General features: G+C 36.7%; 1 protein-coding gene across 15 annotated transcripts in view; it reads right to left on the reverse strand.

The window, feature by feature from the left end:
• MEF2C (myocyte enhancer factor 2C) overlaps positions 1 to 12382 on the reverse strand; it is a 159751-nt gene that overhangs the window by 12661 nt on the left and 134708 nt on the right. The window lies entirely within an intron of this gene.

Raw genomic sequence — 12382 nt, forward strand, 5'->3', positions numbered from 1 at the left:
TTCTCAGGAGCTAAAGGAGAGGATGATGCCTCCACTAAAACGCTGACTCACCGAAGTCGGGGAGTAGCCATCTAACATGAACACAGGCAGGTTTTCCTAGGTCTCTGGTGTTTAGCTCCCTATTAACAGAAAATGGGTACCTGAAGGACTCCATTTCTCATCACTTAAAATATTCTTCCCCATGAGAGGAAGAGCCATGGATGGAGTTGGTTCAACTTCAGCATAGGCAGAAAGTCATCTGTTGGCTTCCTATACTGCCTCTGGTCTGGGACTAAGATATCCAACTACCTGATTCAACAGTCCTTTTGGAAACTAGACAGTTTTCTGCAGCTCTCTGAAGGAGACAGTCAAACCGCATTGTGATTGTCACCATTATCATTATCGTAACACACAAATATCTATTACCGTAGGACGAATTATACTGTGTGCTATCCAGCGGGGAAGCAAACACTAGGCCCAAGTCCTCAAAGGCCTTGCAATTGCTCTGTGTTAATCCAGTACAGACATGCGCAAAACGTACAAACTCATTCAAGGCCACCTAGGGTGAGGTGCCCACAGAGTAATCCAGATTAAGTGTCACTGAGTTTCCAGGAGGAAAGAGATTAATCAATAAGATTCACGTAAGTGGCAGGAACTAATGTAGGTCTTGCAAAAAGAGAAGTGATAGTAAAATATGCTGGGCTTGTGATTAGGTGCTGGGAAAGGGCTGAGGTGGGAATTTCCAGAGCAGTTGAAGACACACCTGGTTAGAAGGGAACCATGAAAGAGAGGAATGCTGGGGACTCTGAAGGTACATAAAAGGCTGGGCTGTGGAGACCTTGAATTCCAAGCTAACAGGTCTTGGGTTTAAATAGTGGAAATGAAGATCCATGAAGGTTGCTGATCAGAGGAAACACAGGCCTGCAGGAGGGCAGAAAGATGTATGGGCACTGGGCATTACTTAATGCCCATAATTAGGAAGGCCTGGCAGTGCAGAGCAGTCTGGGAACTACTGTGATGGTCTGAAAAACAGGTGATGAAGAACTGGGAAGGCAAAGCACAGGTATATTTCAGGAAGTATCTGTGGGAACATCTTTTGAATTAGAATACACACGAGGCACACTGCATGGAGCAAAGTTGTTCTTCACATCCATTCACTCACCTGTCTCATTTTATGCATGAATAAAAAGATTGAATATATAACAAATAACTACAAGATTAAATCTGTCAATTAGATTATGCATAAAAGGCTCCCATTACTGGGGAAAACACCCCAAAATACAATAAACATGATCCCCCCCAAAATGCCTTGAGTACACAGTAGTTGTTTAAAAGCTGTTGGTTGAATATGAATATAAATTACTCTTCTATAATAAACTTGAAGAAAATTAACTAAATTTTCTAAAGCTAGATAAGTATGTCAAAAGCCAAAATTTTCTTTTATAGTTAATCTGGACAGCTTTCCGTGGTACAAGTTATATGAAACAAACACATGTACCTTTTATCATCAGGAGAAGTACAAAGAACGTGTTCACAGAGAAACGCTTGATAAAATGGAATACTGACAGGAGTTTTACGTTTAATGTGACTTGCTGAATCATTGTCGGGAATATGTTGGGATGTTAGTAGTTTTAACTAATAGATTCCACTGGATACAAAGACAAAGAGCAAGCCACCACAGAATCAGCTGAAGTCCATGCTGACACACAGAATACATATGCCACTTGTCTATTAAGTCTGGTGAAATCTGGTTTAAATAAACAATCAAATGGAAAATTAGCTGGGTAATTTCAAAAGAAGGGGGGGGAAGTCAGTTACACAGTGCAGTGAAGCTTGAACAGACCAGAAGAAACTAAAACCCCGGCTCGGTAGACGCCAATACTGGTTTGCATGGAGGAGTTATTTTGCTAAAAGGAAGTAAAACTGCTCCGTGACATGTGTTGTCCTGTGATAGGACAAGTACTCGGCCAGTGTGCGAAAATGGAAATGCCTCACGGAGGCTCTGAGAAAAGGTTGTGCTTTTTTTTTTTTTAAAGAAAACATTTTTCTACAGTAAACTCTGAGAAATCCCAAAGCCCACATTTTAAACAATAATTTGGGGCAGCAGTAGGGACAGAAACCCCAACTAAATGCACATTTTAGTTTTTAATCCAATAAATGCCTCATAATTAAAAACATTGATTTGAAAAGGATTCTGTTTTTCTCCTGGGATATTTCTTGTTATTTGGAAATTGTGCCATTTTAGAGGATTATCCTTATTTTAAGGTGTTTACGTATTGAATGTAAAATATTTTGAAGCATGATTGACAGTTCTCAAATTCATATTTTTAGAGCATAAAGTTATTTTTAAGAACAAATAAATTCTGCCTTTTACTGGCGAATTCCTGCTCTTTTTAGCATATTGTGCCAGCTAGCATTTTGGAGCCGTATAATAACCATTTCTGTTTCCAGCCACCAAGTTGTTATTCTTCTGGCATAATATAGATTCAGGAATGCAAGACTGTGGATCCTAAACCAGTGATATGGAAACCTATCATTTCAAAATCAATGATGAATACATGTGTGTGGTTTGCTGCTAAGAAGAGCCTGCATTTAAACCAGCTCGGAAACCGCAGCCTCCTCCTCACTCAGAACGCTGCGGCCCGAGTTGACGCTGTTGCCTTCCCATAGGGGGAATTCACCGAGGAGAACAGGCTCGTTCCAAGCCAAGGGTCAGGGGGGTGGAAAACACCACCTCTCAATAACCTTCTCATATATAGATTCAACCTTTCTTCACGCTATGTTTTAAAAGGACCCTCTGCCTGAACAATTATCAATTTGGATGTGACCGTATGCAGATGTCACATTCCCAAACCACTTAAAAGCACAAAAATTATAAAGCACGAGTGAGTGGATTTCCTGATTATAGATTATAAGAAAATGAAGAACAGACCAACTTGAGAGTAAGATCGTTTTATAGTTCATTTGATTGAACATATTGTTTTACATAACAAAACAATTTAAGCATTCACAATATAGTTTATATGAAGGATATGAGAATCTACCTTCGTTGGTTACAAGTTTCTAAACACTCACGTTAAAACTTGTGTAAATATACAGAACTTGAAATGTAGTGTTAGGAGAAAAAATTTTTTTCTCTCCAGTTCACTTGAAAACACTTGCTGCTTTTCTTTCTTTTTTTAAAATTGACTCCTATTTTTAAGAAGTTGTAAATTCAAAGAACATATTCCTGGCTTAAGCTGTAGTGAGAAGGACATTTTGCCTTGTCTCACAGAGCTCAATTGAGTGTGTAGCTCTCTTTGAGCCCAAAGCTCTAAAATTTTCTCTTATTTGGATATTTAGACATCATGAGTCTTTTCACTAGCTTTTTTCCCTTTTCTGGGACTTTTAGTTACAAATACAAGCATACAAAATTAATAAGCACAAAACAGAAACTAGTCCTTGGGGATCAAGGCTAATTTTTTTCATGAGCAAAATCTTCTTTTCAGTCTCTCAAATTGTTATTTTGACTATTTCCTCTACCTCTTCCAACTCCAATCAATTATCAACTATTACATTTTTAAAAAAGAATGACTCTCTCCATCTCTGGTGCCACCACCTTGGTTGAGGCTTTCTTCACTGTTTGACTAGGTCTTTTAATAACCCCCATGTAGACCCTGGTCTGTAGTTCAGACAGGCTTCAGGAAGGTAATGAGCTCCTTAAGCTGTATGCAAGCTATGTGCATATGTGTGATGATATTAAGTTTGATGTATAGTCTCAACCCATGCCAGGGAATCTTTGTAAAGTTCTGCTTCCATCATGTTCTTGTTCAGATCATACTCAACACTGTTGGGTCAGTGCCCTGTGTGGCTGTCAGGGCTGCGCAGTGTTCACCCACTCTATCTATCTATCTATCTATCTATCTATCTATCTATCTATCTACCTACCTACCTGTCTACCCACCCACCCATTCACCCACCCACCCATCCATCCTAATTTCCAATGGCCACAGCCAAATACACAGTCTTCTGAAAATGTCTCAGTCCTTGTTCTAGCAGTTTCACAACCTGTGTCTGCCTTCCTGTTTGATGCAAATTCATTTTTTTAAGGGTCAGCTAATGTTCCAGCTGTTTTCTGATGCCTTTCAGACAACTCCAGTCCACCTTGAACTCACTGGCCTCTCAAATCCTGCTGCGGAGGCAGTAATACCATCCAGAGTATTAGTTTTTTAAGTGTTTCAAATTCTCACAAAATGGATATACAAAATATGCTGAAAAATTAAAATTATTCAGGAATGGCACAAAAAGTTGTTACTGAAGGAATGTGCGATGGCAACTGAAAACGTACAGAGTAACATGCTAATTCCAAACATTGAGGGACTCTCCTCGTCTTCATGCTACTCGAAAAAGATTTTTTTCTTTAGGTGATTACATACCGATGACCGAGTAGCCGGTGAGACAGGCCGCTTATCGACCATATAGCATGAAGGTCAGGAAACCATGCAAGTGCCCACCTACTAAATTTGTTTATGGAGAGTTACTTAAAGCTTCTTTTCCACCTGTTAAAGCTGTTAATCATTTCACAGCACATTCCCTTAGCTAACTGAATTAGTAGAATAAAAAAAAAGTAGACATTTTCTCTAATGAAAAAGAAAACTCTGAGCCAATGGATTATTTCTTCTACAACGACAAGTATTGATTGCCATAGGTTGTTTCTGTGTCAAGATGAACTTCAACAACAATTTACTTGTACAGAACATTTTTGCAAGAGGTGGGCTGCGTGGTGCCCCAGTAAAAGGAATGGTGAAACAGCGGCAATTAAGAGTGAACACGATTCTATTACATGGTTCAGGGAGAGACTTCTGGAGAGGAAATGCATGACAGAAATCTCAGAGTCAAAACTATATTTGAGAAGAACTAGCATTTTTATGAAGATGAAATGTCCAGTGTTTGAGAGCATGGAGTTTTCAAAAATTGGAAAAGTAGGCTGGGCTAACATGAACTTCTCAGATAATGTTCACTTTATACCTAAGACTTTATACTACATTTTATAGCATAGAAAATGAGCAGCTGGATTTGGTTGGTGAGTGGTGACACTGTTCACCCTGTCTGTGAGGAAACTAAAAATACTGACGGTGGAAAGAATAAATTCAAGGGGGTTAGGGTGCTCCTAGGAAAGCTAGTTAGCACACACTTGCCTTAGAACACGTGAAGAATGAGATCTGATGGGGGCAGCAGAGATGGGAAGAGTTACAAGGCAGAGGGGAGTAAAGAACAAAAGAAAAAATTAAAGTAGATAAATCCAAGTTCTAGTCATAAGTTCTCCATCAGAATTTCTTCTACTACACTGAGCCTCAGTTTTCTCAACGCCAAGTCATGCTTTCATTCAGGAGAGAGAAATAATCCCATGTGCTTGCCCAATACAGCCATCACCAACATGACCATGTGATATTAATTACAGCAACACTTTATATGGTATATGTTATTATTGTTAGCAGTGATAGTAACAACATAAAGCACACATGTTAAGTACCCGGAACAGTACCAGGCACCTAAGTAACTGCTCTATAAGTGTTTGCTATTATATGTAGATATAAAACACCTTTAAATCATCACAACCACAACCTTAGGAGGCACTAATAGTATCCCTGGATTATATAATGAGAAAAATAAAGAACAGAGAGGTCCAAGAACTCATCCAATGTCAAACAGTGATTAACTAGTGGAGCCATAATTTGAACCCAGCAGTGTGTCCAGAGTCCATGCTTTGAAGCACAATGTTGTCTTGCTCCTTGAGAAATGAGTCACACTCTGAGATTTTGAAACCCTTTGTATCAAATGTCATTCTAAAATGACAGGAACACAAAGAAACAAAGGAAACAGATGAAGTGTAAGATCAGGGACATGACCAGAGACTCAAAGGTCCTCCTGAGTCAGAGATGATGTGGAAGCTTGAGAAACACCTTACATGGTCAGCTTGGCCATCATAAACAGCTATTCTGGTTTGGAAGGTGCTGAACTTATATAGGGGTGGGCAAAATAGGTTTACAGTCGAGTGGTTCATATAGAAATGGACATGAAGGTTATGATTATTATGATAGCTTTATTATCTCAAAAGAATGTCACAATGCAACTATAAACCCAATTTTCCTACCCTGTATAAAGAGGCACAGAATGGTGATGTTCTAAATCATAACTTTGGTCTCCTTTTGAGTAAATATTACAAATAGGAAATACTAGGTTTAGCTACACTTAACTTTTGGTGTGTTATTCAAGTAGATAATTAAACATGCTCTTAAATGTAAAATTTGTAATATTTTAGTCAATAATCTTCTCTCCTGTAATAGAGGGTAAAGGTGTTTACCTACCTATTGTCTATTTAAGAGACCAGCTTCCATCAGAACCACTTAACATGATACTGAGATGCCTAGTATTTTATAGAATCTGCTATTGGTTGTTATCTGGAAAGCAATTTCTAATTATATATAGGTGCATAAAATTTAATTTGTTTAGTAATTTGTTAATAATATCTTAATTTTGGGAATTGGAAGCAAACTGCCACAGAAAAACTGAACATATTAAGCTGAACATATAGCTGAACCTCCAAGGTATTGATCGTCTGCTTTTACTTAAGCAGAATGTTTTACCAAGCTAGGTTTTCTTTTCCTTTCATTAGAAAATTTTTGAGGACATTTACACAGTACACTGTCTTGTGAAATTAGAGAGATCACATACACAGGAATGCTTACTGCCACCAATTAATTTACGTTTGATTTTAAAGGTTTTAAGGTAAGTTAGTTTCTAATATCAGGGCATTGTTTTGTGTCTCAAATAAACATACATATTTTCACAGAAAATTCTTTTAAACTGTATACAGCAGAACTAGTTTATACAACCCACTCCCCTACTGGACACTCACAACAGTTTTAGTAGAAAAACATTATGAACTTCTAGACAGACTTAAATCTTACATGTATTTTGCCTGAAACCCTGTAAAAATTGCTAGGAACCATAAGTTATCCAGCTGTGGTGAATCACAGTTTATTTTTTGTCTTTGTTTTTTGTTTTTGAGCTTTTAGAAAAAAGAAGATCTTTTCCATGGGATAGCTCTAAGGGAAGAGGCAACCACAAAACATTTGGAGGTCAGAAATCTGGGAGTGACAAAAATCTCAGTGTGCCTCCTCAGGATGCCTCCTACTCCTACAGAATGGGGGCAACTCAGATTTCTGATTCTCATCCTGGTTAAGACCCCTGATTATAGATTCTTCAACATAAAATCGCTCCACTCTATCTGGGGGTTTCTTAGGGAAATAATATAATAACGCATAATGTCAGACTATGAAGAAACTCCTGTGAAACCTCAATGCCTTTGTGGCGTATTCTTAGAAAAATACCCAAAGAATACACCAAAGCCAAGACTATTTTTGGCTATACCAGTTAGAGGGTAGCAGACATTCTAAAGGAAACTTGTCTCTTCTGCTTGATCATGTCACCCTGACGCTGAACTGGATCTTCACGGATTTCACACCTACCCTACTTGTCCTTGATGTGTTTTGCTTAGTATCTTTTGTGAAGTTAAGCCTGTCTGCCAATTTGATACGGAACTTTAGCCATTCAGCACATATAATAAGCTTTGGATTGTGAGGCGGAAGCAAAGAATTTTTACCCATTACTAACTTGTTTCTCCAAAGATCATGAGTCCATGTCATAAAATAGGGTTGTGTTGGCAAGGCACTCGCTCAGTTGTCCTAACAGTTGTGTGGGTTAGGCGGGATCATCCCATCTTTTGACAGATGAGGAAACTGAGGTTCAGAAGCTTCTGTGACTTGTCAGTAAGTCGGAGAACTTTGATCTGAATCCAAAACACAAACTGCTTGCACTACATTATTACAAAAGCCAGATGTTTCAATTTAGAATGCACCCTTACATTTCTCCCTCTGTCTCTGAATAAAGGCTCCATTTACAAATAAGGAAGAAATAGACAACTTGGTTTTTCTAGTGCAAAAAGGCACTTGAAATATCGTTCTGCTTTGAGTACTGATTTACTGCAGGGGTAGTTTTTAATTGCACCATAAAAACGATACTGAACCTTGCTATCTTCAAAAAATTCCACTTAACGATGAATGATAGATTGATGACTCACTTAATTGTTCACTTCTTGTGATTTGGGGGCTGTCTCTTTGCTAAAGATGAGGGGGTGTCTTTATTATTGACACAATCGCTCATTCTTTCAGTCATTTTTATAAACAAAAATATTGAGACAGTATAAATTAGAGAGAACGTGACAGAAGAGAATGAATAATTACTTGTGGTTTTAACATTTACACTGCTGCAAACGCATCAGGAGATCGTAACGTTCAAGAGAAATGTGGAGCATGCACTACACTGCACTCCCATTCTGCCTCGGATTTATTAATATGTCCTCTTTACTTCCAACCTTGAGGGCAGGGGCCTTGGCAGACGTCTCTGGGAAGACTGCTAGCGCACTTCACATTTAATAAATATTACCGGAACTACACTAAACTAAGCTTTATTTTTTGCTTAGGGAATATAAGTAAAAAAAAAAATTTAATACTAACAATAGCTAACATTCATTAACAAGCACTTACTTGTGGGACAGAAACTGCTAGGTGCCTTGCATTGGTTATCTCATTTAATTTTCACAACAATCCTGCAAAATTAAAATTCACAGACATTCCAAGGGCAATAATGTCATCCCTAAAATAACTCGTGTGTCATATATTTTCCTTGGTGATTTTATTATTTGGAATATTGGCTTCTGTAATATTTTTCCAAATAACTGAGCAAAAATTTTGCTCCATGATTTCACAGTTTTAAGTTGCTTAATAATAAACTAAAGGTTCCTTTTTCATGATTGTTATATAAGTTAATGTTATACTTGAATATGTAAATTGACCATAGACTTGGATTTGCTATCATTACTAAAATAACCTATAGTAATGTAGCAAGGTTCTCTGCCCCACACACTATAAATACAACATAATCAGTTCTTTACTATAACTGTAGGTTGTAAGTGGAGTCCAAGGTCAAAAAATTGTGTAAAGAGGGTGAAGTGTTTAGTAAAATAGCAAGTTAATATTAAGTTCAGTTGAAACAATTGAAATGGGGCCATAATACACCCAGTGACACATCTGTAGTTTAAAAATTGAAATTGTTTATACAAGGTTCTGGTACAATAATTTCCTTTAGTTTAAAGTAAACTAAAGCAGTATATTTGATTGATCTTTCAAATATGAGACTGTATCATGACTATAATGCTTTGAATTGAAATTCAAATGAAATATACTATGTAAGTCTAACTATAAAATTTAAGTGACTGGCAAAGTTATATTTGAAAACAGCAAATTATACTCTTGGCTGACAGCCTTGAAGTCCTGAAAAGTCCCTGGTAGGTAAAACATCGACTTCTAAAAAAGGGGTTTTTTAACCACATCTCTCCCTTCAGCATCTGTTGTCTGTTGATGCCCAATTTCGTATCACTGATGATTTTGAAAAGAACTTTCCTTTTCATATTATCTTTAAATAAAATCTTATGATGTCAAAAATCAGGAAGAGAGAAACCAACACTAAGACTGCTTAAAAGACAAAGAAAATTTGAGTAAAACTAATACTATAGAAGAACATATTACCTGCCTGAATTAATATAAAAATGATCAAGGTTTTATTATCAGTCACATTCCTAGGTTAAACCACTGAGGTATGTGGGAAGTGACCAATTTCACGTTGTTTAACTGAATGTAGCAGGAGAACAGGGGATAGAAAAAAAATGCAATTTGTGAGGTCAGAGATCATGTTTTACAAAGGGCTCTGAAATCTGTTAAAACACTCTCTAGGAAGTTATAATTTAAAATTTTCCTTTTTTCTAGCAGAAATCAAACTTAAGAATTAAGTCAAATTTAAAGGGGTCGAAAGCAGATTTTACCTGATCCTCACCTAGCCTATAACATGCCTCATTTCTCTTTAAGCTGCCTCTCTCACTGCAAACTGGCCCCTGGAGAACAGTGCACTGCTCTATCTGTAATTTTTCAGCTCTTGTATATGGAAGGTGGACGACGATTTTCCTGGCAGTGGCTGTGAATCACATGCTGTAGATTATCCAACCAGAGGACTAGGGATTTTTTTTCCTTTAATATATCTAGATAACCTTGGTTTGGGTTAAAAATATCTTTGTTACTTAATTTCATAGCTAATAAAGCAATGCGGTTGGATCTTTATTTGTGTTTTGGGTAAACTCCCAAAATAAAACTCCAAATGAACGCAGAATTTTCATTCAGAACAAATCAAACTAACAGAGTACATTTAAAACAAGAATCCAACAATTAACTTACGTTTTTTTCACATGTTACTTAATGATATTTTAAAAGGAATATAAAATTATATTTCTATAGTAACAAAAGCAGTTTACTTGAGAGCAACTAAATGGTATCCTTCTCTTTTTCTGCAGAATTGCAATATGAATTTGTGTTTTGTTAGGCAATAAAAATGCAAACTTGTTAAAGCAATTCCTTTTACACTGAATCTTTAACCACTTCACTGATATTTTAAACCACTGAGTAGGAATTTCAGAGAATTCTTTTCGACTGATAAGAAAGCCAAGAAACTTTTGATAAGTATTCTCAAAAACAAAAACTTGCAAAAACAATGGTACTGGTCAAGAATAATAAACACCACACGACCTTTTCCTCTCCTCACTTAGTTCTATTTTATAACGTGATAAAAATTTTTTTCAATGCTAAATGAATTTCAAAAGAAGTCATGTAATTAAGGTTTTACAATTATAGGATTGTAACACATTCTGTGTAAACAGACAGTATGGATTTTTGTGCCTTACCCCTAGTGGGAGTGCTCAGTTCAAAGGTTCTAAGTCTAAGGTTGTGTGCGCTAGATAGAGTTTTTCAGTCGGGAAGCCAGGTCTCCTTCCTCATTCACCGCTCAGCCATTTATCTACAGTAGCACTGTGACATCAAGTCTCCAAGTGTGTAGCTGATATAAATTAAGCAATCTAGAAGTGACAATGCTTGACAACCAAATGCATAAAATAGTAAACAATTGACAATCAAAATAAGGAACAGCTGTTAGTTTCTTTTTATATAAAATTATATCTAATTTACAATAAATGCCAATTAAAATTATTAACCAATATACACAAATCTCCTCTGCCTTATTGCCAAAAAGCTATGTAGACTGTGAAATTCTCTTAAAATTTTAAAGAGATTCCTAATGGGTTTTTTTTCTCTCTCTCTACCACAGATCAGTAAATCTTTGAGCAGACTGGTCCCTCTGACTCAGTAAAAGACAACTATGTTATCAAAGTGAAAACAAAGGGTAGTAATAGGACAGTGAATAATCTAACACAAGGCATTGCTGAGCTAATGGTTATTTCTATTAAATCTAATGATGATGAAAACTCAACTGAACTTGATCTTACAATCATCAATAACCACTTAGGTTAGCACATTAAAAGCTTTAATATACAGAGATATGACAAAATGTACTTTTAAAAGCAGTGACTTTTCATTTTAGTTGTTGAGAGGAAAGGATTAAGTAGTGGATGAATAACTGTCAACTGAACCCTAGAAATGTCACAATTACTAATGTATTATAATGACTTTCTGTATATTTCTCTTATACCAAGAGCACAAACCCCATCCTGTTACTTCTTTATCACCACTTTCTTCATCTTTGAAATTACTCCAAGTGGTAAGACGTTCATTGTTTTTTTTTTTAAGAATTTATTTATTTATCTTTAGAGGGGAAGGGAAGGAGAGAAGGAGAAAAATATCAATGTATGGTTGCCTCTCGTGAGTCCCCTGCTGGGAACTGGCCTGCAACCCAGGCATGTGCCCTGACTGGGAACTGAACCGCGATTGTTTGGTTCACAGGCCCATGCTCAATCCACTGAGCTACACCAGCCAGGGCAGACGTTCATTTAAGGTGCTTTGTGATGGTCTGAGATAACAAACCACATTTCATACACACACACACACACACACACACACACACACACACACACACATATCAGCTATTTGGGTTTTCCATTTAGTAAGTTACAAAAGTTAGTAAAACTTTATTGGCCAACAGTACTCAGCCATTTAATCAAGTAATTAATTCATTATTCATTGTATACAGTATTAGAAGAATACATTACTTCCTGAATTATATATAAAGGGCATATCTTTTTTATTTAAAATTACGTAATTTCTTTGAAATACTCTTTCTGGTTTTTTTTTACATAAACACTATTAAAAATTCATGACTATAAAATTAAAATTTCCTTTACTCAGCAAACAAACATTTACTGAGTATCTGCCATTTACTGAGTATCTTTCATGGTTCAAGCTAGGAATCCAAACTGGGTAAGACACAATTTGCCCCCCGAGGGCTGAGGGGCAGGACAGAGCTC

Source organism: Sturnira hondurensis, unplaced genomic scaffold (assembly GCF_014824575.4).
Source record: "Sturnira hondurensis isolate 20B ecotype Veracruz unplaced genomic scaffold, ASM1482457v3 Scaffold0021354, whole genome shotgun sequence".
In the NCBI taxonomy this organism is placed as follows: Eukaryota; Metazoa; Chordata; class Mammalia; order Chiroptera; family Phyllostomidae; genus Sturnira; species Sturnira hondurensis.